General features: G+C 36.6%; 1 long non-coding RNA gene across 2 annotated transcripts in view; it reads right to left on the bottom strand.

Annotated features, from left to right (window-relative positions):
* LOC112658451 (uncharacterized) overlaps positions 1–25,925 on the bottom strand; it is a 58,402-nt gene that overhangs the window by 28,909 nt on the left and 3,568 nt on the right. For both annotated transcript variants that reach the window (XR_003135713.3, XR_007401288.1), the window contains exons 2-4: positions 18,889–18,952; positions 17,935–17,998; positions 16,060–16,162 (exon numbers count right to left, since the gene is read on the bottom strand). This is a non-coding gene — a long non-coding RNA (uncharacterized LOC112658451). The remainder of the gene's footprint in view (positions 1–16,059; positions 16,163–17,934; positions 17,999–18,888; positions 18,953–25,925) is intronic.

The raw sequence follows: 25,925 nt of genomic DNA, 5'->3' as shown, positions 1-25,925 counted from the left end.
TTCTAAACAAAAAGTCTCTTTGGTTAAGCAAATTTGAAAATCACAATTGAACAACACAATGACTTGCAAAGTCTAAGAAATCAAAAAATGTCTGGGGGCTTTATTATTTGTGAAATAGCCTATTCATTCATCCTGGTGATGTCTTCTGACAGCCTTTTACCTACCAAGGAAAGGATGACTACCTTCTTCCCCAGTTCCTATGTAGTTTGTAAGCCCAGAACCCATAAAGCAGCTATTCCATCACTTTATTTATTTATATTTAATATGTTAAATTTATATTTTTCTTGGAATATTTAAAAATATGTAAAAATAGAAAAATATTTGAAGATAATTCTTGATCTCACCATCCAGACATAACCAATGCAATGTGTTTTTATAGGGATTTATACATAGATTTTGGTTTGGTTTTTTAACTGGGTTATGCTTGTACATCTTATACAACTTTTTTACTTGAGTGTTTTTATATAGCTTCATAAACATTTTTCCATATTTCTATATTCTCTTTTAAATGTCAGTATAATATTTCATTCAGTATTGTTTTATGTTTATCCTTTTCCATATAGATCATTAAGGTTGTTTTTAACTTTCTTATGTTGTAAATAGCATTATGATGAATATAATTGCACATGAAGCAATTAAAAAATTATTGCTTTTATATAAACTCATAAACATAGAATCTTTGCATCAAATAGTATGAGTAATTTAAAGATATTGATATATTTTGCTTCTAAAAGACTTCTACAAAGTTACACTATTACCCTTACAGTATGCCTATACCTGCTGCTTGCCCTCAACAGTTTTAGTAGCCCATACTATTTTCCTGTGAGTAGAATGGAAAACCCAAAGAATATAAAAAAACACAAGCTTCAGATTTTGTTTTCATTTGCAGTATTACTAAATTTATATAAACTTAAATTAAATTATACAAATAAGTCTGAATGTGATTAGATTGATAGGAATATAATTCTAACTTCTCCAGGTGGAAAGCTATTAAAGATATATCTGTGGCTTAAAGTAGTGTAAGTGGTTCAAGAAAAATGACCATAATACCCTCAATGCAAACCAGCGCTTTATAATCTCCTACTATTTTTTCTGCACTGAAACCTAATGAAAAATTGGTTTACACAGTTGGTTTACAAATTGGTTTACTCATAAGATTATGTGCAATAACATCTAACTTTGACCGAAAGGTAATGCTTTCAAGGTTACATCTGCAAATCCATTAAGTTCTGCTAGTTTACACAGTAACATATGAGGTACCTGAAATAACTGAAAAGTGTTAAGGAACATTGCTACATTATTCTTTATTTCTAATGGAATATAGATAATTTCTAATTTTTTCCATAACAAAGACTTGAGCCCAGCTGGCAGCTAATTACCATAAATAAGTATTAAAAGTACCTTTCATTTTAGAATATTTCTAATTGCTAAATCTCCACCTCTCCCCCATCAAACAATGAGAATACGTGAACATGAGAACTTTTCCCACCCAAAGTAGACAGGTAGAAAAGAGGGGTGTATTAAAGGAAAAATGTAAAAGAACAAACCCAAGATTCCTATCCAAATAATGGAGAAGATGGTACCAGACATGAACAACAGCTAAAAATCTCAGCCACTGGGGTCAACAATTTTCAGTGACCTCTCAAGGAGAGTTCCCCTTACATCATGTAATTTAAATTAAATCTATGCCATGCAGCATCTTTGAGGCTAGGGTTGGTGGTACCAGTAATGATTTTACATAAACATTTGTTGGGCATTTTTAACTCTAAAAGGCTAAGAAGTGACATTTTCTGTCTCCATTTCTAAATTATGTTGGAGAATGTGAAATATAAGAAATCATAACCAAGTTTTCATATTCCCTATGTTTGTTCATAGTATAGATTAATACAATTCAAACCTTATCCCCAATCTCAAGTAAGTCAATAGTTTTCAATTTTGTCCACCCAAATTTTTTAACCAAACAAGCATCAGAATAAACTTTTCATTCATCTTCTCTGAAAGGAGCTGAAGAAAATTAAGGCAGATTACCAAAGGAAAAGAGAGAAGAAAGAGGTTGGGTCATTCACAAGTTAAATGATCAAACCTAGAAACATGGAGAGGTAAGACCAACCTTAGCATTTTCTTACATTCCCTTTTCATTCTCTTACATCTTCTTTTTTCTTCCTTTGATTATTAATGATTTTAGAATCTTGTTCAATAGACTTTGCTCCATTTAAAAACACAGACACTATAAAAGATAGTCTCCTGGAAACTATAAGTATAATGACTTAAAGTCATCACTTAAGAAGTTCAGAGTCTTGGTCATGCATTGGAATCACCTGGAGAGCTTTTGAAAACAATGTCCCAAGCCAACGGAATCAAAATCTCTGGGAGTGAGGCCAGAGACTAGTATTTTTTTTAAGCTCCCCCAGCAGTAGTTTGTGTAGCTAGACTTGCATTCCTTTGGCATAAAGTAACAAAATCAAAAGACCCTGATTGGTCCAGTTGTTTAAATCCAAATTTTAAAAATAAGTGATAGGGAAAAATACTAACAAGTATAATTGTAAAACGACAAAGTTTTAGGGATAGAAAGGGGATTTCGACAGGTGCCTGGGTGGCTCAGTCAGTTAAGAATCCAACTCTTGATTTCTGCTCAGGTCTTGACCTCAGAGTCCTGAGATGGAGCCTCCTATGGAGCTCACACTCAGAGCAAAGTCTGCCTAAAACTCTCTTCCGCTGCCCCTCCCCCCTGCTCACATTCTCACAAGGGGCTTTCTCTCTCCCTCTCTCTCTAAAATACATAAATAAAATATTTTAAAAAATAAAAAGAGAGAGGGTTTAGAGAAAACCTAATTTCATTTTCAAGAAGTGTTAGCAAGGGATCACCTTTCCTTTAATATGAAAATTCTAGTAATTTTTGGACCACCTATGCAGTTTGAAGTTTAATTTACCAAAGATGATATTTCTGGAAATCCTCAGATAATGTGCACCCCTCCCTAAACCCCCCATTCATACATTCCCTTAGTCCATCACCTCAGCCAGGCATTTGGTCCTAGGCTTCTAGTCCTGCTCTTCCTACAGGTCAATCACATCTTGGTCTCCTCCAAATAACTCCTATTGTTTCCAAAAGATCTCTCCTTCCCAACACAATCTCAGTTTTTATTTTCTCCACCCAAATTTTTTTTGTTTTTTTGGAAACCATATTCCTTTTTAAACCTTATTTTATTTAAATTCAATTAATTAACATATTGTGTATCATTAGTCCCAGGTGTAGAGTTCACTTATTCATCAATTACATAGAACATCCAATGTTCATTACATCATGTGCCCTCCTTAATGCCCATCACACAGTTACCCCATCCCTCCACCCACTTCCCTTCACCAACCCCCAGTTTATTTCCTATGGTTAAGAGTCTCATGGCTTGTATCTCTCTCTGATTTTGTCTATTTTATTTTTCCCTCCCTTCTCCTATGATCCTCTGTCTTGTTTCTTAAATTCCACATGAGTGAAACCATATGATAATTATCTTTCTCTGATTAACTTACTTTGCTTAGCATTATACCTTCCAGTTCTATCCATGTTGTTGCAAATGGTAAGATTTCATCCTTTTTGATGGCTGAGTAAAATTCCATTGTATATATACACCACATCTTTTTTAAGATTCATCTCTTGATGGACATCTGGGCTCTTTCCACAGTTTGGCTATTGTGGACATTGCTGCTATAAACTTTTGTGTGCAGGTGCCTCTTCATATCATGTTTATAACCTCTGCGCAAATACCTAGTAGTGCAATTGCTGGGTTGTAGGAAGTTCCAATTTTAACTTTTTTTTTTAATTTTTATTTATTTATGATAGTCACAGAGAGAGAGAGAGAGAGAGAGAGAGAGAGGCAGAGACACAGGCAGAGGGAGAAGCAGGCTCCATGCACCGGGAGCCCGATGTGGGATTTGATCCCGGGTCTCCAGGATCGCACCCTGGGCCAAAGGCAGGCGCCAAACCGCTGCACCACCCAGGGATCCCCAATTTTAACTTTTTGAAGAAACTCCATACTGTTTTCCAGACTGGCTGCGCTAGCTTGCATTTCCACCAACAGCATAAGAGGGTTCTTTCTCCACATCATCCCCATCATTTGTTATTTCCTAACTTGTTAATTCCTAACTAGTTAATTCTAACTGGTGTGAGGTGGTATCTCATTGTGGTTTTGATCTGTATTTCCCTGAGGCTGAGTGATGTTGAGCATTTTTTCATGTGTTTCCACCCAAAATTTTCAACACAACGTTGGTGATGAGTTGGGCTTATAGGAGAACAACCACAAAGAAGTATCCCATAACTGCTACTTAAAAGGATCACCCTCAGGAGTCCGGCATCCTCCTACTCAGTTCTTTCATTCTCTCACTTCCTTCTCTCCCAGTACCATATACAAACTTATGGCATAGGAGAAGCACTTGGTTCTCAGTCATCTACCCCTCCACACTGGCTGATGCTCACAGTTTGGGTCTCTATTCCTCACCATCAATGTCCTTTCACCTCGACTGCAAAGTCCCTTAGTTCTGCCAGACCTTGCTCATGCACTTCTGTGTCCCTTTAGCTTATTTTCCAACACTTGGAAGCTATGGCAGAATGGGGTTGTCTCAGGCCCTCTGTGTCTAGACACTCCAGGCAGCACCTAATTCTGCTGATATCATGCAGATATTTCTAGGGTCTCATTTGTTTTTCAGGGCTACATCCAGAAATCAAACACTGGTCCTCTCTGACCTCAGATCACCAAACTTACATAGGGTTGGCTGAGGACTAAATGGGGAGAGGGAAGGCACAGAGTTCCCACCAGCAGTTCATACTTCTTGATTTCTTTCCCCTTACATCAACCCCTAACTTGAATAAATTTAGAGCGGAAAACTCTGAAATCATCATACATTCTCCCCAGATATATTGTTTGTAACATAAACTTTGACTTTTGTGGCTTAAGAACATTTTCTTTCTAACTTATGGGATGGGCTGTTCAAAAGTCTACTTAGAAACTCAAAAAGCTGCCTTCCTTTTCCTCTTGTATGCCTGATATACCAACCCTACTCTAGGGAAGTGTGCAAAGCCCAAGCCTATCCCTCACAAACACAAATGGTCGGTGAAGGGAAAGGAAATCATGAAAATTCTCATCAGTTATATCAACAAGTCTCTCTGCACCTTGGAAAGAGTGCAAGTAGTCTGTCTAAGAAAAGGTTAAGAGACCAGAAAGATGAGAGAGGACATGGAGGATGTAAAGGATACAGGAAATATTTGGAGAGGTGAGTCTAGGCAACTGGCCTCTGAAAAGAGAAACTTTGGAGGAGAAGAGACTGTCTCACAAGGATGTTCAAATGAAATTTAGTGTGTGCCTTCACCTTTTACCCCCCAACATGGCTTCATTACTAGATTCTTTATAATGAATGAAAATATTGTGTTTTGTGTTAGTTGGCTTAGTAAGATGAAATAGAAATAAGTCGTACTTAGAAAATAAGTTAGACTAAAGGAAAATAATCTGAAGCTATGCCAGTCTGCCTAGGCTGTTGGTTTCATTTACTCAGGAAGCAGATTAGCTCATTGGAACCATAACATTTCCAACAGCTCCTTCCATGCAAAGGCCTATTTTGTTTAAATCTCCTTGGTTTTAAAGAATAAATCTATCCAAATTGGCCCAATCTTAAGGGGAAATTTATTGGAGAATAACAGAGGTTATTTATTTCATAGAACTCAAGAGTAAGCAGAACAGCTGGGCCCCAGAAGGACTGGAATCAGGATCTGGAAAATCAGTAATTTTCTGTTTTCCAAGACTATTTGGTCTCTTATACATGGAGACATAAGGCAGCATGATAGATTTGAGGAATTCCACATTACCATACACTATGAGACAGGGTGCCAGCTGACGAGTAGACTGGACACGGAATTAGAGAAATAGGCAAGGCATGGCACGTAGCAGAGACCTAAGCAACATATGTGGAATGAAGGCATGATGATTTTTGTTTTAGATATTTAGATATTGTGGATTATTTAAGTTGAAAAGACCAGTAAGAAGTAGATTAATGGGGCAGCCCGGGCGGCTCAGTGGTTTGGCACTGCCTTCTGCCTGGGGCGTGATCCTGGAGTCCCGGGATCGAGTCCCACATTGGGCTCCCTGCATGGAGCCTGCTTCTCCCTCTGCCTGTGTCTCTGCCTCTCTCTCTCTCTCTCTCTCTCATGAATAAATAAATAAAATCTTTTTTTAAAAAGAAGTAGATTAATGAATTTGGAGCTCAGAAGGGATATCCAGCTGGCAACAGAGATTTGCATTACCACCCTAAATTAGTAGTGTAAACAATAAGTGAATAGGTCATCCAGAAAGACAGTAGAGAAAAGAAAAAATGGGCTAAGGACTGATGCCTGGAAAGACACTGCATGTAAGGGATGATCAAAGAAGGAAAAGCTTGAGAAGGAGAATGAGCAGGACAGGTCAAAACAGGAAGAAAATTTAGATAGCTTTGCACAAATAATAGCAAATATGTCTTCCAGAAGGTGGGAGTGGAGAAAGGATACAAAGATTGTCCTGAAATCAGTTTTGGTAACCATGATGTTCTATCACTGCTTTTGATGAGCTTTAGTTCTGGAGTTGCTTGGGCAGAGGCCAGAGTGTGCTAGTTTGAGGAGTGAATAGGCTGTGAGAATTCTGGCAGTGGGTAGGATCACTCCTAAGTGGGTGTTTTCACATGGTCTATCTCACCTAAACTTCATAACAATCCTGTGAATCAGGGATCATTATTTCTACTTTATAGGTAAGAAAACAGAAACTCAGAAAATTCCTTTTATAAGCCAACTTCCATTTCTGATAGTAGAGAAGATAGATAATCTGAAGTCCAACCCTCACATGGCAAAATTAAAATGTTCTAAATATACTAAAAATGTCATTTTATTATTATATATGCCATTGTATATGTTGACTATAAATATTTTAATATATTTAGCATTAGCATTTTTAATCAAGTAACTAAAAGAAATATTATCTATATTCAAGCTGCAATCTGTTAGAGCAAAAATTCACATTCTTTGTTGGTTAGTTGCTTTGGGGGAATTAAAAAAACTGAAATAGTACAAGTAACAATTCAAAATGCCAGAAAATATCAGGTTTTTCTTTTCTGGACCACATCATTTTTAAGGGTTGAAATAAAAACTGAACACTGTTCTCTAAGCATAATCTGAGCAATGCCAATTACAGTTGCTCTGGGTAATTGCAAATCTACTGTGTTTTCTCTTAAGTGTCATCTAGGGAACCAAAGTTAGCCAACTCCTTAATGTTCAAGGGGCTTTCATTTGTACTGAAAATTGATCTAAAGTTCGACTAACTTCATTCCCTGACATTAGTATCCTCAAATCTTCATATCTTCATATGGCTACACACAAGCAGGCCTAAAACTTGCATAGGATTCCCAGAAAAATTCATTTGGGCTTGAGCTCAAAGTCTGAGTGTCTTGTGTTGATGAAAACCTTTGTAAATGAGTATAGAGAGGAGAGAATGATCCCTGACCTCACCAATACTGCTAAGGAAGATACTCATCAAGGTACTAGGCATTTACTTAAAGTTTGGATCATGTCTACCTGCACACAACCCCAACTATTATTAATCCAGAAACTGCCTGCATAGTCATGCACTGGCCACAGAGAGGTCTGAGGATTTTTCAGAGATATGTTATTCTAAGAGAAAAATAAATAAATAAATGGAGATTTTCTTTGCTTTGCTTGGGAATAATCACTCCTCACTGTTTGCCTCTCCATATAAGTATGAAGAATGAATGTCAAGACTCCTATGCCTTTCTCAGGAGGAACATAGCACAGCATTTTATTCTAAGACAGACTAACATTCAGCAGAGCTCTATAGCAAATCATTCTTCAGATTCCTCACTATGTACTTTACAGAATGAATATGATATGGGGGCATGGTGATGAAATTTTAACATCCCAATGTGGGTAGTAATCACTAACTAATCAGTAAGGTGTGGAATAAGTGTGCCATCTGATTTTTTCAATGAAGAGACTGAATTTGTAAAGTAATTTCAAATTTAGAAAATATGTTTTAAAACTGTATGTAGGACGCCTGGGTGGCTCAGCATTTGAGTATCTGCCTTTGGCTCAGGGCATGATCCCAGGAGCCCAAGGCTCAGGTCTTGCATTGGGCTTCCTGAATGGAGCCTGCTTCTCCCTCTGCCTATGTTTCTGCCTCTCTCTCTGTGTGTCTCTCATGAATAAATAAATAAAATATTTTTAAAAATAAATAAAATAAAACTATGTATAATATAATCAAACTTTTGGAAAATAGACATAAAAGTGAAAATCTACCAAACAAAATAATTATTTTGTGGTGGTAAAACAATAGATTCATTTTAGTTTTCATTTAGATGTCTATATTTTCCAAATATTAAACAATAAGCATACTTACTTTACAATAATTGCAAAGAAAAATATTTCACTGTCATTATTTTTTCATGTTTCATGGCACACATTTTCATGTTTCACACTCATTATTTGCATCAGTAGGTTTCAGGGCTACATGAGAGTCAGACGGCGTGTATGATTCAAAGATTAGAACAAGGACTAGTGAGGGGTCCCTGGGTGGCTCAGTTGGTTGAGTGTCCAACTCTTGGTTTTGGCCCAGGTAATGACCTCATGGGTCATGATACTGAGCCCTGCATCAGGGTCCAAGCTCAGTGAGAAGTCTGCTTGAGAATCTCTCCCTCTGCTCCTCCCCCATCTTTAATTGCTCTCTCACTCTCTCTCTTTCTCTCTCAATCCAAATAAATAAATAAATCTAAAAAAAAAGGACAAGGATTGTTGAGAGTTCCAGATTAAAAAAAAATAGCGGAAGACATTTTACACAGAATATGGAAGAAAATAATTTTCAATGGCAATTATTCATTAACTGAACTTTGAAAATGCAGATTAGAGAGTAAATTTTTGGTCAAAAATAGAACATGAAACATAAAAGCAATATTCCTGCTCAAATTGCCTGTGATAAAAATAATGGGGAGTAAAAGAAGAAAATCAACAGTCTGCACTGTAAAACAGGAGCCATCTATCCTGGGATAGACAGAGGTAACCTAGCTGAGTATTTCCACTAATTTTACAGGGGGGATAAACTAAAAAGTAATATCTGAACCTAATTGATGGCTGACGAATTTAAAGTCTTCTGAAGCAAATGTTTTTATGTCTGTTTTTTAAAGAACTTTTTTTTTAAAGATTTTATTTATTTATTCACAGAGAGAGAGAGAGAGAGAGGCAGAGGGAAAAGCAGGTTCCACGCAGGGAGCCTGACGTGGGACTCGATCCTGGGTCTCCAGGATCACACCCCGGGCTGCAGGTGGAGCCAAACCACTGTGCCACTGCGGCTGCCCTGAAGCAAATGTTTCATTAAAACATAAAACTTTTGGTCCTTCAATCAAATGGAAAAACATGTCATGTTCATGGATCAGAGGAATAAATATTGTTAAAATGGCAATACTATCCAAAGCCATCTACAGATTCAACACAATCTCCATCAAAATGCCAAAGCCATTTTTCATAGAAAAAGAACAAACAACACTAAAATTTGTGTGGAACCACAAAAGAACTCAAATAGCCAAAGAAGTCCTGAGGAAAAAGAAAGAACAAAGTCAAAGATAGCATACTTCCTGATTCCAAACTAAAGTCATAGTAATAAAAACAGTATGATACTGGAACAAAAATAGACATATAGATCAATGGAACAGAATAAAGAACCCAAAATTAAATCCCAACACATATAGTTAACTAATCATTTGACAAGGAAGCCAAAAACACTCAATGGGGGAAAGATAGTCTTTTTAACAAATGGTTCTGGGGAAAATGGAGAAACACATGCAAAGCAATGAAATTGGACCCATACCTTACACCACTCACAAAAATGTACTCAACATCAATTAAAGACTTAAACATAAGACCTGATTCTATAAAACTCCTAGAAGAAAACAGAGGGAAAAGAAATTCATTGATCATTGTCTTGGCAATGAGTGTTTGGAGATGATGCCTAAAGCACAAACAACAAAAGCAAATATCAATAAACAGGACTATATCAAACTCAACAGATTCTGCACAGCAAAAGAAACAATTAGCAAAATGAAACTTCAGCTTACAGAATGGGAGAAAATTTTTGTAGACCATTTATCAGATAAGGGGTCAATATCCAAAATAAAGAACTAAAACAACTTAATAGCAACAAAAAATTCTATTAAAAATGGCCAGAAGAACTAAGTACATATTTTTCCCAAGATGACATCACAATGGCTACCAGGCATATGCAAAGATGCTCAATATGACTAATCATCAGAGAGATGCAAGAAGAAAAGAGACAACAGATGCTGCCAAGGAACCCTTATACACTCTTGGTGGAAAAGTAAATTAGTCTAACCACTATGGAAAACATTATGAAGTTTCCTCAAAAAATTGAAAATATATCTACCATTCTATCCAGCAATTTTACTTATATATATACACCCAAAGGAAATGAAAACAGGACTTTGACAAGATATATACTCACCCTTATTTATCATAGCATTGCTCACAATAGCGAAAATATAAAAAGAAACCAAATGCCTATAGATGGGTAAATGCATAAGAAAGATGTGGTATATATACACAGTGGAATATTATTCAGTCATGAGAAAGGAAGATATCCTGCCATTTGCAACAAAATGAATAGACTTTGAGCACCTTATGTTAAGCAAGATAAGTCAGAGAAAGACAAGTATGGTATCACTTATGTGTGGAATCTAAAAAAGTCAAATCTATAAAAGAAAAACAGAAAGTAAAATGGTAGTTACTAGGCAATAAGGATAAGGTTGATGGTGTTTCAGGACATAAACTTATTGCAAATAGTAAATAAGCCATAGAGATTTAATGAACAGTATAATGAACATAGACAATAATAATGTAAAGATAAATGTGATAAATATTACTTCAATGGCAACCATTTTACAATATATAAATGTATCAAAGTAAATTAATATGTAAATATATATTAATGTATAAATGTATACATATATAAATACGTATATATACATTTATATATACATACATATATAAATTTATATACATAATTTATATACATGAATGTATATATATACATTTGTATAATTTACATATGTGTAATTATACAATGTATAATTTATATACATAAATGTATATATTTATATATAAATTTATATACATAATTTATATACATAAATGTATACATGTATACTAATGTATACAATATATAAATGTATCAAAGCATATTAACATGCTGCACATTTTTTTAAGAATTTATTTATTTATTCATGAGAGACAGAGAGAGAGTCAGAGATGCAGGCAGAGGGAGAAGCAGAGGGAGCCCTACGTGGGACTCGATCCCGGGTCCCCAGGATCATGCCCCAGACTGAAGGCGGTGCTAAACCACCAAGCCACCGGGGCTGCCCTATGCTGCACATTTTAATTTATAAAATGTAACGTGTCAAATTTGTCACGCCTGGGTGGCTCAGCGGCTAAGCGTCTCCTTTAGGCTCAGGGCGTGATCCTGGAGTTCTGGGATCGAGTCCCATGTCAGGCTCCCCTCATGGAGTCTGCTTCTCCCTCTGCCTGTGTCTCTGCCTCTTTCTTTCTGTGTCTCTCATGAATAAATACATAAAATCTTTTTAAAAAAATTTTTTTTGGTCCTTTTGAAGATGTGGTCATCCTTCACAAATCTTTTCTATTGTGTTCAAAATGCTAAAGAATTGTTACAGAAAGATTTGATAAGCAGCTATCCAGACTTCACAGATCAAGACTGTGATGAACACACTGGGAAAAAACAGAAGGCAGAACACTTGAAGTAATAATGCTTTCCAAAATTTTAACTTCTGACTAAATATACAAGTTCAAATAAATTTAGCAGAATATCAATCACACTGTCCAAAACCCCAGGAAGAACATTACGACCATGACTAAAGAAAATTATTCTTTAAGAAAAAAATCACATTCTAGGTGATCTAGTAGATGACCTTGACACTCTTTCACAAAAGAAAAATCAACAATCTATTTAATTACAATATTAAACAATCAGTAGTTTCTAATGGCCCCTGGTGCACCAAAAGTTCTGTTTACAAATTTAATGCTAATATCTAATTCACTGGAACATTTGCCTGCTGGGATAGATACAATAACTCACTAGGGTTCTGCATAGTGATACCTCAATATGTTTCCACATATCACAGAACTCTTACTGGCCCCAAAAGCCAGAAACACATTTTATTACATCTCAGTTCTCTCTAATTACCAAAAGAGATGTTTTTAAAATCTCGCAAGTTTTCAAAATAAAATTAATTTTAAACCAATTTATTTTGTAAAAATAAAAACATACTCTCTAGAATTTTAAGGAAATACTGGCAATCACATGAAAGTATCACCATTCCAGAAAGACTAAGTCTCATCTTTTAAAAATCTAACACTATGGAAGTTTAATTCACCTTGTGCCATACATGTGATGGAATCTTCAAGAGGAAAACACTTACTCCCTTGAGGAATGAAGCCAACCTTTCTGGATCAGTTAGACATCATCATTGGCAGCTTCTGGAGCACCAGGATGGACTACATGGTATCAGCTACTTGTGGTAGATGACCACTGGAATGATGTAGCACTCAGCTAGGTGATAGTATTTGAGAATACCAATAGCTTTTTTAATTCAACTAACTTCTCTAGGAAATATTCAAAATCATTAGCATTAAATTAAGGAATAAAGATTGTGAACAAGACTTTACAAAGAGACTCCTGCCACTCTATATTTCACAAAACACCTTTATTGTGGGATATTTTGGGATGGAGGTGGGGATAATGAGAGAAAAGACAATGAAATACTTCTTTCATGTTCAATTGCCCTAGCCTTGCTCCTCGTAGAGCAAAGCTCCTGACTGAGGTCAAAGAACACTTTCTAAATGTAGGAAGATTTAGTATGTTTACATGTACATATTTCCTAGGGGAAAAGTAAAAGCTTAATTCGATTCTCAAAAAGGTTAATAACCCCCAAAATTTTAATAAAATTGGCCTATCTTGTGAATTCATGGTTTACAAGATACAACGCTATTTAATGAGGAAGCCTATTTAAAAGCAAACACAAACACAAGCTTGTATCCTGTATAGATGCCTGTTCCCAAAAAATGTGCTCACCTCACATCATGCATATAGTTCAGATTGCTGCAAACACGAGTAATAAAGATTTTGTAGTTACATCAGAGGTAAATCCATGACAAGATTTTCCTTTTCTTAGTACTGGAGACATATCATAGCAGTAGTTATGATGCTCAAAGAAATTCTCCAAAAAATTGTCTCTCAAAATCATGGAGCCACAGCTCTGAGATGAGTCAAAAAGATGCCACTGACCTAGTCATTCACATGGGTATAAAACATTTTCCAGTTGCCTTTCCTCATGCAACTTTTGGGTTATTAGAAGTGTTTTTTGAGCACTTAATGAAATCTTTGATGTGGCATTTTCCGGAACAGTTGAAGGTCCTGAGGAATTATTATCATTCCATTGGGCAGAGTGGAAAGAACAGAAGGTTTACATTGTTCAAAGCAAGGTTCAAATTTCAGCTCAGCCTCTTACTGAACATGCAAATCTGGTTAACTTAAATTTTCCATTTCTTCATCTTCAAAATAAGTCTTCTAATACCTTCCTTGTTGGATTGCCTGACATATTCAATAGTAAATAATTTTCATTAATACTCTCCACATAAATGTCCTTTCTTCCTGTTCTGCCTTGAAGACAGAAAATGACCACCCCAAAGAGAGACCTAGAAATGAAAAAGGTGTCCTAGACCAATAGGCTTACATCTGACCATTCACTCAAAGACAATGAGGGGACAGAAGAAAAGAAGGTAGAAAATATTGCTACTACTACAGTGATTCAGATACATTTATAAATTATATCAGTTTAGGAGGCCTGGGCTAAGAACAGAACTTCCTTTCATAATAGTGAGAGAAAAAAGCCACAAAGCTCTGTCTTTGCTAATCAATTTTCCCAAAGTATAATCTTTAAATACTAAATTATTATCAAATGACTCCTTTGGAAAATTTCAGTTCTCTTTCCCCATAGCTTCCTTCTCTACTTGGCAACCCAGGACTGGCCTGTATGACACTGCAGCTCTCTGCCTTTTCAGCATGACTTCCCATTTAGCAGTGAATGAGTTGGTGCCAAAATAAGCTTTATTCTTCTGTGGAAATAATAGGAAGTGCGTAAACCCCTTTTCGGTTGGGAAAGGGCACTTTCTGCCTGGAATCTAATCTGAAAACAAACTCTCATTGCACACCCTTAACCATCTCCTTGGAAACAAGAACTTGGGACTGAAATGACTAGCCTTATAACTCCCCATATCAGAGTAGCTACACCAGGTTATACAGGCAGGCTCCCATATAGCACTATCGGAGGACAGAGGAGTAGGTATGTAATATCAGTCGTGTAGAACCAGCAAAGTATGCCCCCAAGAAGAGAATTATGAACTGAGTTTTAAAAAACAGGAATATGCTTTCACTGGGATAATATGAAAGCAAAATAATAATAATAATAATTTTAAAATTTCTAAGACTGCTGAATGATATTAATGAAGTTTCAGACTTCAAATAAGAACAAGAAATTTTCCAAAGATGTTATAATAAAGCAGGGTTTATAAGCTGTATTTGTGTCACTGGAACTACATTGATTGATAAGGATTTGAGGAAGAAGTAAAGGGATGATCAGAAGGGTAGAGTCCCTTCCTAATTCACCCAGAACAGCTCAGTTGTACATATTGTGGTTCCACCATTAAAAGAAGCTTCTACTAGAAAAACATAAAAAATATTTTGATTACTTTTTAAAAGATCTGAAAAACATAGTATTGGAAAATTTCATCCTAGGTCTTTTAAAACAGCACCGTGATAAGCCATAAACATTTGCTCTGTGAACATTCTCTTATGAGAGTTAGGCATATGTGTATCTATCTATGCCCTGACCTCAAAGTGGGGCACCAGCACTCTTTCGGTTCTTCAGACCTTACCCATGAAATGATAGAACTTCTGGTCCAACCAGAGCTGTATGAGATTCAAGGAACAGAAAAGAAGACATCATACATAATAAGAGTGACATCTATGGGGACAGGTATTCCCTGGCAATTTTCCCACCGTAGTCTCGTTTGGTTGAGATCCATTAGCAACTGGCTGTAGCTGGCCTTCCTTCCACCACTGTGGCTTCCTGTTTAGTTTGTAGTTTAGACCTTAAATTAGCCCAAGACTCTCTTCCATGTTGCCCTTGGCATTTCTCTCTCTCTTTTTTAATGTTTTATTTTTAAGTAATCTCTATACCCATAGAGAGCTCGTGGAGCTTAAACTCACAACCCCAAGATCAGTAATTGCCTACTCTACTGACTGAACCAGCCAGGCACCCCCTTAGCATTTCTCTTCAAGGTGTGGAGACCATATGACTTGGACTTTGAACTTTCTTGATGATTTACATTCCTCCTTGATATGTTCTCATCTCCAGGGGCTCTCTTAGTTTTAAAAATATGTACAGCTAAGGTAATACTATTTTGACTCCTAAGATATGCCCTATATGATGATTGGTGATGTTTCCTAAATGTTAAAGGAATTCATTGAAATTTCTAAATAAATGGAAATTCTGAAAACCCTGGAAAGAAAACTATTTCTCAGTAACAAGACTGAAAAATTGTATGTCTTGACTTCCTACATCCCCAAACAAATGCAGGCTCCAAGAGTCCAGCTGGTAGGAGGAATTTGTTTATTTTCAGGAACACTAATCAAAATGCATTCTAAATGTCATTCTTACCAAGTAAATATTAATGTACATGAGTCTCCGCAGAGGCACTAAAGGTCTATTTCAGCTTGCTGATGTGGGTATTCATATATTAATCAATGACAGGGCTGGACTTAGAGGCCAATTAAATTGTTGAAAGATAAGAAAATGGACTTATGTCTTCCTAGAATCCCACTGAATTTTAGGAAATGGAACTAAAGTTCAGCAATGTTATTCTACAGTGGAGGAAACCAGAAAGATGTAGCAGCTTACCCACAATTACCAGCACCCTTTTTCCCTTAGATCTTAACTGTGAAATGACACTTCTGGCCCCAAATGAATTCAAACAATGGTACAGCTGGAAGTAGAACTTGGTCTGAGGTTGTTCCCACCATTCCACACAGGATACAAAAGGGAGAAAAGAAGAATGTTAGACTGGGCCAGGGCCATAATAGTTCAGTAAGTCAAATGAGCATCTGATTATACTATTTATATTTATATTTATATTTATAGTAATTTTCCTAATAGAGAAATATTTAATCGGAAGTCAACAAAGAGTCACTAAGTATGGAAGTGAAAACTCCAGCATCAAATGGAAGAAGTGAGGCGAGAACTGCTATTCCCAATGCTGTTATGTTAACTGATGCCAGTATGGCCATACAAGAATTTCTGCAACTACTGAAAAGTCTTGATCATAAAGCCCCACAGTGGAGATTCTGATACAAGAGGTTTAGGATGGTTCACATAAATCCGTGTGCTGTGGAACAAAGAACACTTCTGTCTGATGCAGTCATGTTCAGAATCTCCGAGGACTCTTTTCACACTGACCCTTCAAGTTCTCAGTAGAATTTTCTCATATAGGGCAAGCTGGGGAAGATATGAGATGACCAAAAGGAGTATCCATGTTTGAGTTGTAGCCTGCTTGTCTGTTTTTAGCTAACCATACTCCTTGTGACTGGTCACCTTACACATTTGATGATGATGATGCCAACCATGATAACAAGGATAATAATAACCATGGGCAAAGTCTACTAGGCCAGTGCTTCTCAAACTTGAATGTGCATAAAAATTACTTAGGGATCCTATTAAAATAAAAATTCTGATTCAGTGGGTCTGGAATGGGGCCCGAAATTTTGCATTTCTAGGAAGTTCCCAAGGGATGCCTGTGTTGCCAGTCAGTGGATGACATTTCAAGTAGCAAGGCACTAGATTTCTTTAACTGGCTAACTAGGAAGAATAGAGTTTATCCCAAACTCCTTAAATATTCAGCATCCCAAAAGGTAAATAAGCAGAGTACAGCTTCTGAAAACAGTACTTAAACCTATGCAGGCAACCAAGGATCACTGGGCAGTGATTTATGCAAGCACTGGGCAGGCCAAAATGTGTTATTGATGGCCTATATGCCACTAAAACTAAAACTAAAACAGTCCATTGAGTAAATATGCCCCAAAGAACTCACATCCCAGGACTTTATGCTTATTCATAAGGTAATAAAGACTGGTCATCTCTTTAAGTCACAACCACATGATTTATCCCAGATCCAAGAGCCCTACAGCTGTTTATTCTCCTCTAAATGAACATGCAACTATTCTGGAGAAGCCATTAAAGGAAGACAAGGACAAGCTTTCTGTCGCATCTGGATCCCTCTCTTCCTTTTAAAAAACCCAAATCATAAACATGGCATGATAGGAGCAGTCCCCTGCCAAGTATGGTTCTGCAGCAGAGACACCTTGCATACAAAGTTAATCATTATTTGAGCAATTAAGTAAGCAATAATCACAATCTCAGGAAAAACAGAAAGCCATTCTCAACTGAGAAAAAGGGATAGAATCTTCAAAATCGCATTCTTTATTCCCCATGTTGTGTTTTCATACCATTTCCTTCATCAGACTAGGAAACAGCATATAGAAAAATGCAGAGTCCATTGTAAGTGCTCAGGAAATATTTGAAAATTGATTAACTGAATGACAGATACCTAGGTACTTTTAAATTGAAGATTTTTTTTATTATATCCCAAAACAGTTTTAAGTAATAAAGAAAGATAACCAAAAATGAGAAAAAAATAAAAATTGGCACACTGGAAAGAACGCATTATATACAGCCAATATTATCAATTACCCACTCAAATGCATCTTTCTTTCTTCTTACCTGAAAAGTCCCAAGTTAATCAGGATTTGATATAGATCCTTTGTTCTTTAGGAAACCTGCCTTACTGCAAAAGAAAAATCCTATTAAGCAAGACACAGAAACCTCATTCCCCTGTGTTAGTGAATGTTCTAATGCTGGCCAACGGGATCTAACATAAAGTTCTCTGGGGGCTTCTGGAAAGTATTTGTCCACTCTTGATGAAAACTGTAAAGTTTTCTGCTCCATCACTTCCTTCTTGATTAGGAGGATGCCATTTGAGGACATGAGGTTTGATGTTGCTGCCACAATTTTGTGACCATAAGGCAAAAATTTATCAAAATATTCTAACTATATTGAGTATTGATCTAGCCCTAGAATGGGTTACCTCTTTGCTCCTTGTTATAGAAAAAAAATTCTAAGGCACTTTTAGTAGGGTATTCCAATAGTTGTAGCTGAGAGCATATTACTAATACAATATGCTTCTCTTCATTTATATGTATGTACAGACTTCCAAAAAAAAGAACACTAATAAACCCATGGTTAACAAGCTTTTTGAGGTAATCATTTATTGATTTGGGTTATAAATTCTGGATAATAAATTGACACCCATAAAAGTATTAGCTGAACTTAAGTGTATACCATGAAATGTGGGTGAAAAACTCATACAAGGAGGTCCCTGGGTGGCTCAGTGGTTTAGCACCTGCCTTTGGCCCAGGGCACGATCCTGGAGTCCCAGGATCGAGTCCTGCATCGGGCTCCCAGCATGGAGCCTGCTTCTCCCTCCTCCTGTGTCTCTGCCTCTCTCTCTCTCTCTCTCACTCTCTGTCTCTCTGTGTCTATCATGAATAAATAAATAAATAAATAAATAAATAAATAAATAAATAAATCTTTAAAAAAAAACCTCATACAAGTTTTAGTAGAGCTAATCATTTATGCATTCATTCATTTAACAAATATTTAACTGATATGTCCTACCTCAAAGCTGGGCTAGACACTGGAGACAAGATAGATAAATCCCCGTCTTCATAGAGCTGACATTCTGTGGGGCCAAGAGAAAATTCACAGATTTACATAATGATTAATAATATTAAGGGAAAAAACCTAGAATGATTATGGCAAGAGCAACTGCAGTGTTATCTTTATGTTTTATTTATTTATATTTCTTTTTTGAGAGAGAGAGAAAGCACATGCATGGGCAAGAGTAGGGAGCAAAGGGAGAGGAAGAGAGAGAATTCTAAGCAGGCTGCATACCCAGCATGGAGCCTGACACAGGGTCTAATCTACCAACCTGAGATCATGACCTGATATCATGACCCAAGCTGAAATCAACAGACCAATGATTAACTGACTGAGCCACCCAGGGTCCCTGCAGCCCTGCAGTTTGTCAGTGGAGGTTCAGACTGATATAGGAGCATAAAAATCCAGTGGGGTATCAGTTTATCCAAAGGGTTGCCATTTCCCAATAGAGCAATAATTGATAAACCCAATTGCCAGGGTATTGGGGGTTAAGCAAGGAAAAGGATAACATCACAAGAGGCAGTAAGCATCACAAGCTTTACTGGGCAGTGTTTGGACAGGGTTGCATGACAGGGTTCATCCCTAACAGCAAGCAACTGCACAGAGGCCACAGTTCAAGCAGAGAAAATGCTAGTCAGAAGAGGAAGATGGTTCAGTGTCTCAGTGATGTTACTCAGCATGGCAGGGTCAGACAGCTCTGAAGGACCATAGCAGCCTGAGGCCTGATAACTGCAAGCACCTGTTTTATAAATAGATAACAGCTATGGAATAAAGTGTCACAGCATATGCAAAGCAACCAGTCTCCAGACAAAAATGTGCTTCTTTGATCTATTTTTTAAATAACTGGGAAGTGTAAAAATTTGGGCTTGGTGGCTGGTAGACTTTTAAAAAAAAAAAAAAAAAGATTTTTTAAATGAGGAATAAATATTGAGAATTGCCCGATTTCCTTGAAGGATAGATTCCTTTTTTATTTTTATTTTTTTTATTGGAGTTCGATTTGCCAACCATTTGCTTCGACATGGATAGAACCAGAGGGTATTATGCTGAGTGAAGACTTTTGAGTTAATGAGTCTCAGCCTGCAGGGGGAAATAACCTAAGGACCAATACACAGAGGCTATCTTCGGGTCATTTACATAGCATTAACCTATTGTTTTCAAAGGAGGACGGGCAAAAAAGTAACTGGAAGATATTAGCTCCTTTTTTTTTTTTTAAAGATTTTTATTCATTTATTTGAGAGAGAGTAAGAGAGAGCATGGAGAGAGGGAGAGGAGGCAGAGGGAGAAGTAGACTCCCTGCTGAGTGAGGAGCCTACAGGGCTCCATCCCAGGACCCTGGGATCATGACCTGAGCTCACGTCAGTGGCTTAACCCACTGAGCCACCCAGACACCCCTGACAGAGAGTAATTCTGATGAGCCCGAATATGACTTAAGAAATAGTGTTTTTCAGCCAGAAAGGAAAGAGTTCTAAATACTTTCCCAACTGGCCCAGAAAACAAGGTGAAGAAAAGGCAAGTAAAATTGATTAGATTCTCAAGCTGCTAGTTAGCTGCTTAAGGGACATGAGAAAACAGGTAGAAGTCCACTGCCTTTCATCTCCAGGTATGGCAGAAAGAGCATGTTTAAGGAACAACTGAAAAATTATAGTTTTACTGAGGTTCTTAGTGAATTTTACTTTTAATTTAGGCTGGGAACACTAAGAAACACACTAGATCCAAGTGATTTCACTCAACACAGGTCTGAGAGGAACCTTGGAGTCTACGTATCAGTGAGAAATTGGGCTCAGAAAAGTTGATGCCTGTAGAAGTTCATGTTGCTAATAGGGGATAGACTCGAACTTCACTCCTTGACTTCTTGCCCTGGACTTCACAAACCCTACCAAACCTCTGTTGATTATATAATCTAATAGTCTCAGGATTTTTTAGGAGAGTTAGCATGCATAAATTTCTTATTTTTTTAAGTTGTAAACCTTTCTCTTTTCTTTCCACCTTGAGACACTATTGACATACAAGTTAAGGTGTACAATGTACTGATTTGATACACATGAATATTGCAAAATGATACCACAGTAAGGTTAAACTTACATAAATACCATTTTGTATGTATGGTAATAATATTTAAGATGCACTCTCTTAAAAACCTTCAAGTATAAAATATAGCATTGTCAATTATAGTCACCGTCCTGTATACTTGATCCCTAAACTTATTCATCTTATAATTAGAAGTTTCTATGCTTTGACCAACATCTCTCCATTTCCCCCACTCTTCAGCCCTGGAAACCACTATTTTCTGGTCTCTATTTCTAAGTTTGGCTTTTTAAAATTCTACATATAAGTGAGAACATACAATATTTGACTTTGTCTGATATTTCACATAGTATAACACCCTCAAATTCTATCCATGTTGTTGCAAATGGCAGGATTTCCCTCTTTTACATGGTTAAGTAATGTTTCAGTGTGTGTGTGTGTGTGTGTGTGTGTATACACAACATATTCTTTATTCATCTGTCAAAGAACACAGGTTCTTCCCATATTTTGGCTATTTTAAATAATGTTGCAATAAACATTGGGATGCAGATATCTCTTTGAGATGGTGATTTCATTTTCTTCAGATCTATCTCCAGAAGTGAGACTGCTGGATCATATGATAACCCTATCTTTAATTTCTTGAGGAATCTCCATACTGTTTTCCATGGTGGCTACACAATTTACATTTCCACCAACAGTGCACAATTGTTCCCTTTCCTTCACAGTCTCACCAACATTTGTCTCTTATCTTTTTTATAATAGTCATTTTAACAGGTTTGAGGTAATATTTCATTATGGTTTTGATTTGCATTTCCTGATAATTAGCAATGTTGAATACCTTTTCATGTACCTGTTGATCATTTGTAGGTATCATCTGGAAAAATGTCTATTCGTGTCATCTGCCCCTTTTTTTGAAGAGAGGGAGAGAGGGGGGTAAACAGAGGGAGAGGGAGAAAGAATCCTAAGTAGGCTCCACGCCCAGCATGGAGCCCAACGTGCGGCTTGATCTCACAACCCTGATATCACGACCTGAGCCAAAATCGAGAGTTGGATGTTTAACTGACTAAGCCACTCAGGCATCTGCCCATTTTTTAATAATACTTTTGTTGTTTTTGTTGCTACTGCATTATAGGAGATCCTTATATATTTTGGATATTACCTCTTAATCAAATAAAAGATTTACAGATATTTTCTCCCATTCTATAGGTTGCTTTTTCATTTTGCTGATTGTTTCTTTTGCTGTACAGAAGCTCTTTAGTTTGATGTAGTCCCATTTGTTTATTTTTGCTTTTGTTGCTTATGTTTTTGGTGTCATATCCAAAAACCATTGCCTTGATCAGTATCAGGAAGCTTTTTCCCTATTGTTTTATTCTAGTGAAGTATGTTGCAGTTCTTGCATTTAAATCTTTAATCCATTTCAAGTAGATTTTTGTGAGTACTGTAAGAGTCTAATTTCATTTTTTTACATGTAAACATCTGCTTTCCCCAAACCATTATTTGAAGAAACTATCCTTTCTTCATTGAGTAGTCTTGGCTCCCTTGTCAAATATTAGTTGACCATGGGTGGATTTACTTGTGGGTTCTCTATTTTGTTCCATTGGTCTATGCCTGTTTTTATGCCAGTACCATACTGTTTCAAGTACAGTGGTTTTGTAACTAAGTTTGAAATGAAGAAGTGTGATGCCTCCAGCTTCATTCTTCTTTCTCAGGATTGCTTGGACTATTTGGGGTCTTTTGTGGTTCCATACAAATTTTAGGATTTTTTTTTCTATCTCTGTGAAAAATGCCATTGGAATTTTGATAGGGATTGCATTGTGTCTATAGACACAATGGGTAGTGTAGACATTTTAATGATATTAGTGCTTCCAATCCATGAACACAAGATATTCCATTTATTTGTTTCATCATCAAGGCTTTTCATCAATGTCATAATTTTGACACCAAGTCAAAATGAACTGAAGGAGATGAAGTTGTTCATCTCCTTGGTTAAATTTATTTGTATTTTATTACTTTTGATTCTAACACAAATATGATTGTTTTCTTTATTTCTTTTTCAGATGGTTCATTATTAGTGTATAGAAACACAACTGATTTGGGTTTTTTTTTTTAAGATTTTATTCATTTATTCATGAGAGACACAGAGAGAGGCAGAGACATAGGCAGAGGGAGAAGGAGGCTTTCTGTGGGGAGCCTGAGGTGAGAACCTGATGCAGGACTCAATCCTAGGACCCCGGGATCATGACCTGAATCAAAGGCATATGCTTAACCACTGAGCCACCAAGGTGCCCCCACAATTGATTTTTGTATATTGTCTTTGTTGTATACTGCAACTTTACTGAATTTATTTATTAGTTCTAACATTTTGGGGGATAGAATCTTTAGGATTTTCTATGTAAGATCATATTATCCTTGAATAGAGACTATTTTAATTCCTTCTTTCTGAATCAGATAACTTTTGTTTCTTTTTATTACCTAATCGTTCTGGCTAGGACTTTCAATACTATGCTGAATAAGAGTGGTAAGAGGAAGCACTCTGTCTTGTTGTTGATCTTAGTGAAAACTTTTCAACCGTTCATAATTGAGACTGATGTTAACTGTGGGTTTGTCATATATGGCCTTTATTGTTGAGGTATGTTCCTTCTATACCTCATTTGTTGAGAGTTTTAATTATGAAAGAATGTTGAATCTTGTTTTAATTATGAAAAGATGTTGAATTTTGTCAAATGCTTTTTCTGCATCTATTGAGATGATTATAAGATGTTTATCTTTCATTCTATTAATGTGGTATATCACATTTATTCATTTGTATGTTGAAACATCCATGCATACCAGGGATGAAACCCACTTGATCATAGTTTATTATTCTTTTAATGTGCTCTTGAATTTGGCTTGCTAGCATTTTGTTGAGAAATTTTGTATCTGGGAACCTAGGTTCATGAGTGCCTGCCTGAAGCATAGGTTTGCAAAGGCTAATTGGGATCCTGGGGCCACTGGAGCCATCAAGTGCCATGTGAGTGGGGGGCCTGATATAAAACTTTTTAAAGATATGTTTTAGGTACTCAACTTTATTGGGATTTTTTCCAAAGCTTACAATTAATGTAGAGTTGATTTCTTAGGGATCATGGTTATATATGTTTTTAAGATTTATCTATTTTAGAGAGAGAGCATGCATGAGTGAGAGTAAGGGGAGGGGCAGAGGGAGAGAGAGGATCTCAAGGAGACTCCGTGCTGAGCACAGAGCTCAACAGAGGGCTCAATTTCATGATTCTGGGATCAAGACCTGAGCTGAAACCAAGAGTCCAACATTCAACCGACTGAGTCACCCAGGAATTTCCATGGTTATATTTTTTAACATTTTCTATAAATAAATGTCTATTTTCAGGAGAAAGCAAGGGTAGCTCAATTAAAAGCTATTACACATACAGATGCTCTTTTGGGACCAATTAATGGCAAAATACCCTTAGCCTGAGAGTAGAACTAAGCATTCTGTAAGAACAAACATTTAAAACATAACTAGAGTATGCCTTTAATGCATTAATTTCTTGTAACAACAAAGAAACTTAATATAAGCCATTCTGCACCCTTAAAAAGTTCATCCTTAAAAATATAGATGTAAGCACAATTTTATCAGAAGAATGCACTAATCTCTCTTCCTTATTAGAGCCAAACTTCATTTCAAAGCCTCTTTTTGAAAAATTTAAGTCAATTTTTACTGTTTATAGACATAAATCTCATACTGAGACATTGGACATAAGGCAGAAGAGATACTTCCACATTTAAATCTCAGTCACAGAATATTAGCTAAAGTAATTCTAGATGCTGCATAGGTAATCCCAAAAATCTCAATTCCTAATACAAAAGAATTTATTCTAGTAAAATCTAAAAGTGTATGCAGTGAGTGGTCTCCCATAAAGTAATATAGCAATCCAGAAACTTTCTATCCACCATTCTCTAAGACAAGAGCCAGCAAATTCTTTCTGTAAAGAAGAACTAGTAAATATTTTAGCCTTTGTGGGCCTAAACAGTCTTTATTGCACTCAAGTCTGTGTTATAGTGTAAAAAAAGCCATAGACAATATCTAAACAAATGCATATGACTGTGTTTCAGTAAGACTTCATTTACAAAAATAGGTGATGGATTGGATTTGACCCTCAGGCTGTAGTTTGCCGACCTCTGCCCTAGAACTTTAGATTATTTTGCTTTTAGCCACATGACAAGGAAAGAGAGAACATAGATGATTGTGCTAGAGGCTTTGGTGGACCAGGCCTAAAAGAAGCAGACATAACCTCAGTTTCCATTGCATTGGCCAAACCTCATAGGACCACATAAAGCAAGACTGGGAAAAGTAGTCTCACTATTTACCAAGAGATAGAAGAAATGACTTGTTAACACATGGTAATTCTGCCAATGTGTTCTTATGGCCAAATGTCAACTTTACAGTTCCTCCCATCTATAGTACACATATATCATACTCCCAAACCACCCTTCTCCCTGTAAAAAGTACCTCCAAAGCCACATGCAGTCACTACAACCAGTTCAAAAAGCAGATTCTCCTTTAGAAGCACAGTCTTTCTGTCAACTCAATCAGGTGGCTCCTTGTGGCTTGGCAGGTAGGACAATAAAAAAATAGTGACTTAAGAACTAAATATCAAGTTTTCTGTCCACTCTTATACAACATTCAGTATACAATAGTGTGATGTGATGAGCAGTGGGTGTTATACACAACTGATAAATTGTTGAACACTACATCTGAGACTAATGATATACCATATGTTGGCTAAAAAAATTAAAATTAAAAAAATACAATGGTGAAGTAGGGCCATGATAATTATAATAAAATCCCCCATTCAAAATAAGAATGTAAGGCACAGGGATGCCTGGGTGGCTCAGTGGTTGAGCGTCTGCCTTCAGCTCAGGGTGTGATCCCAGGATCCTGGGATTGAGTACCTCATCGGGCTCCCTGCAAGAGG

Source organism: Canis lupus, chromosome 12 (genome assembly GCF_003254725.2).
Source record: "Canis lupus dingo isolate Sandy chromosome 12, ASM325472v2, whole genome shotgun sequence".
NCBI classification, from domain to species: domain Eukaryota; kingdom Metazoa; phylum Chordata; class Mammalia; order Carnivora; family Canidae; genus Canis; species Canis lupus.
This window is presented reverse-complemented; position numbering and strand designations above follow the sequence as displayed.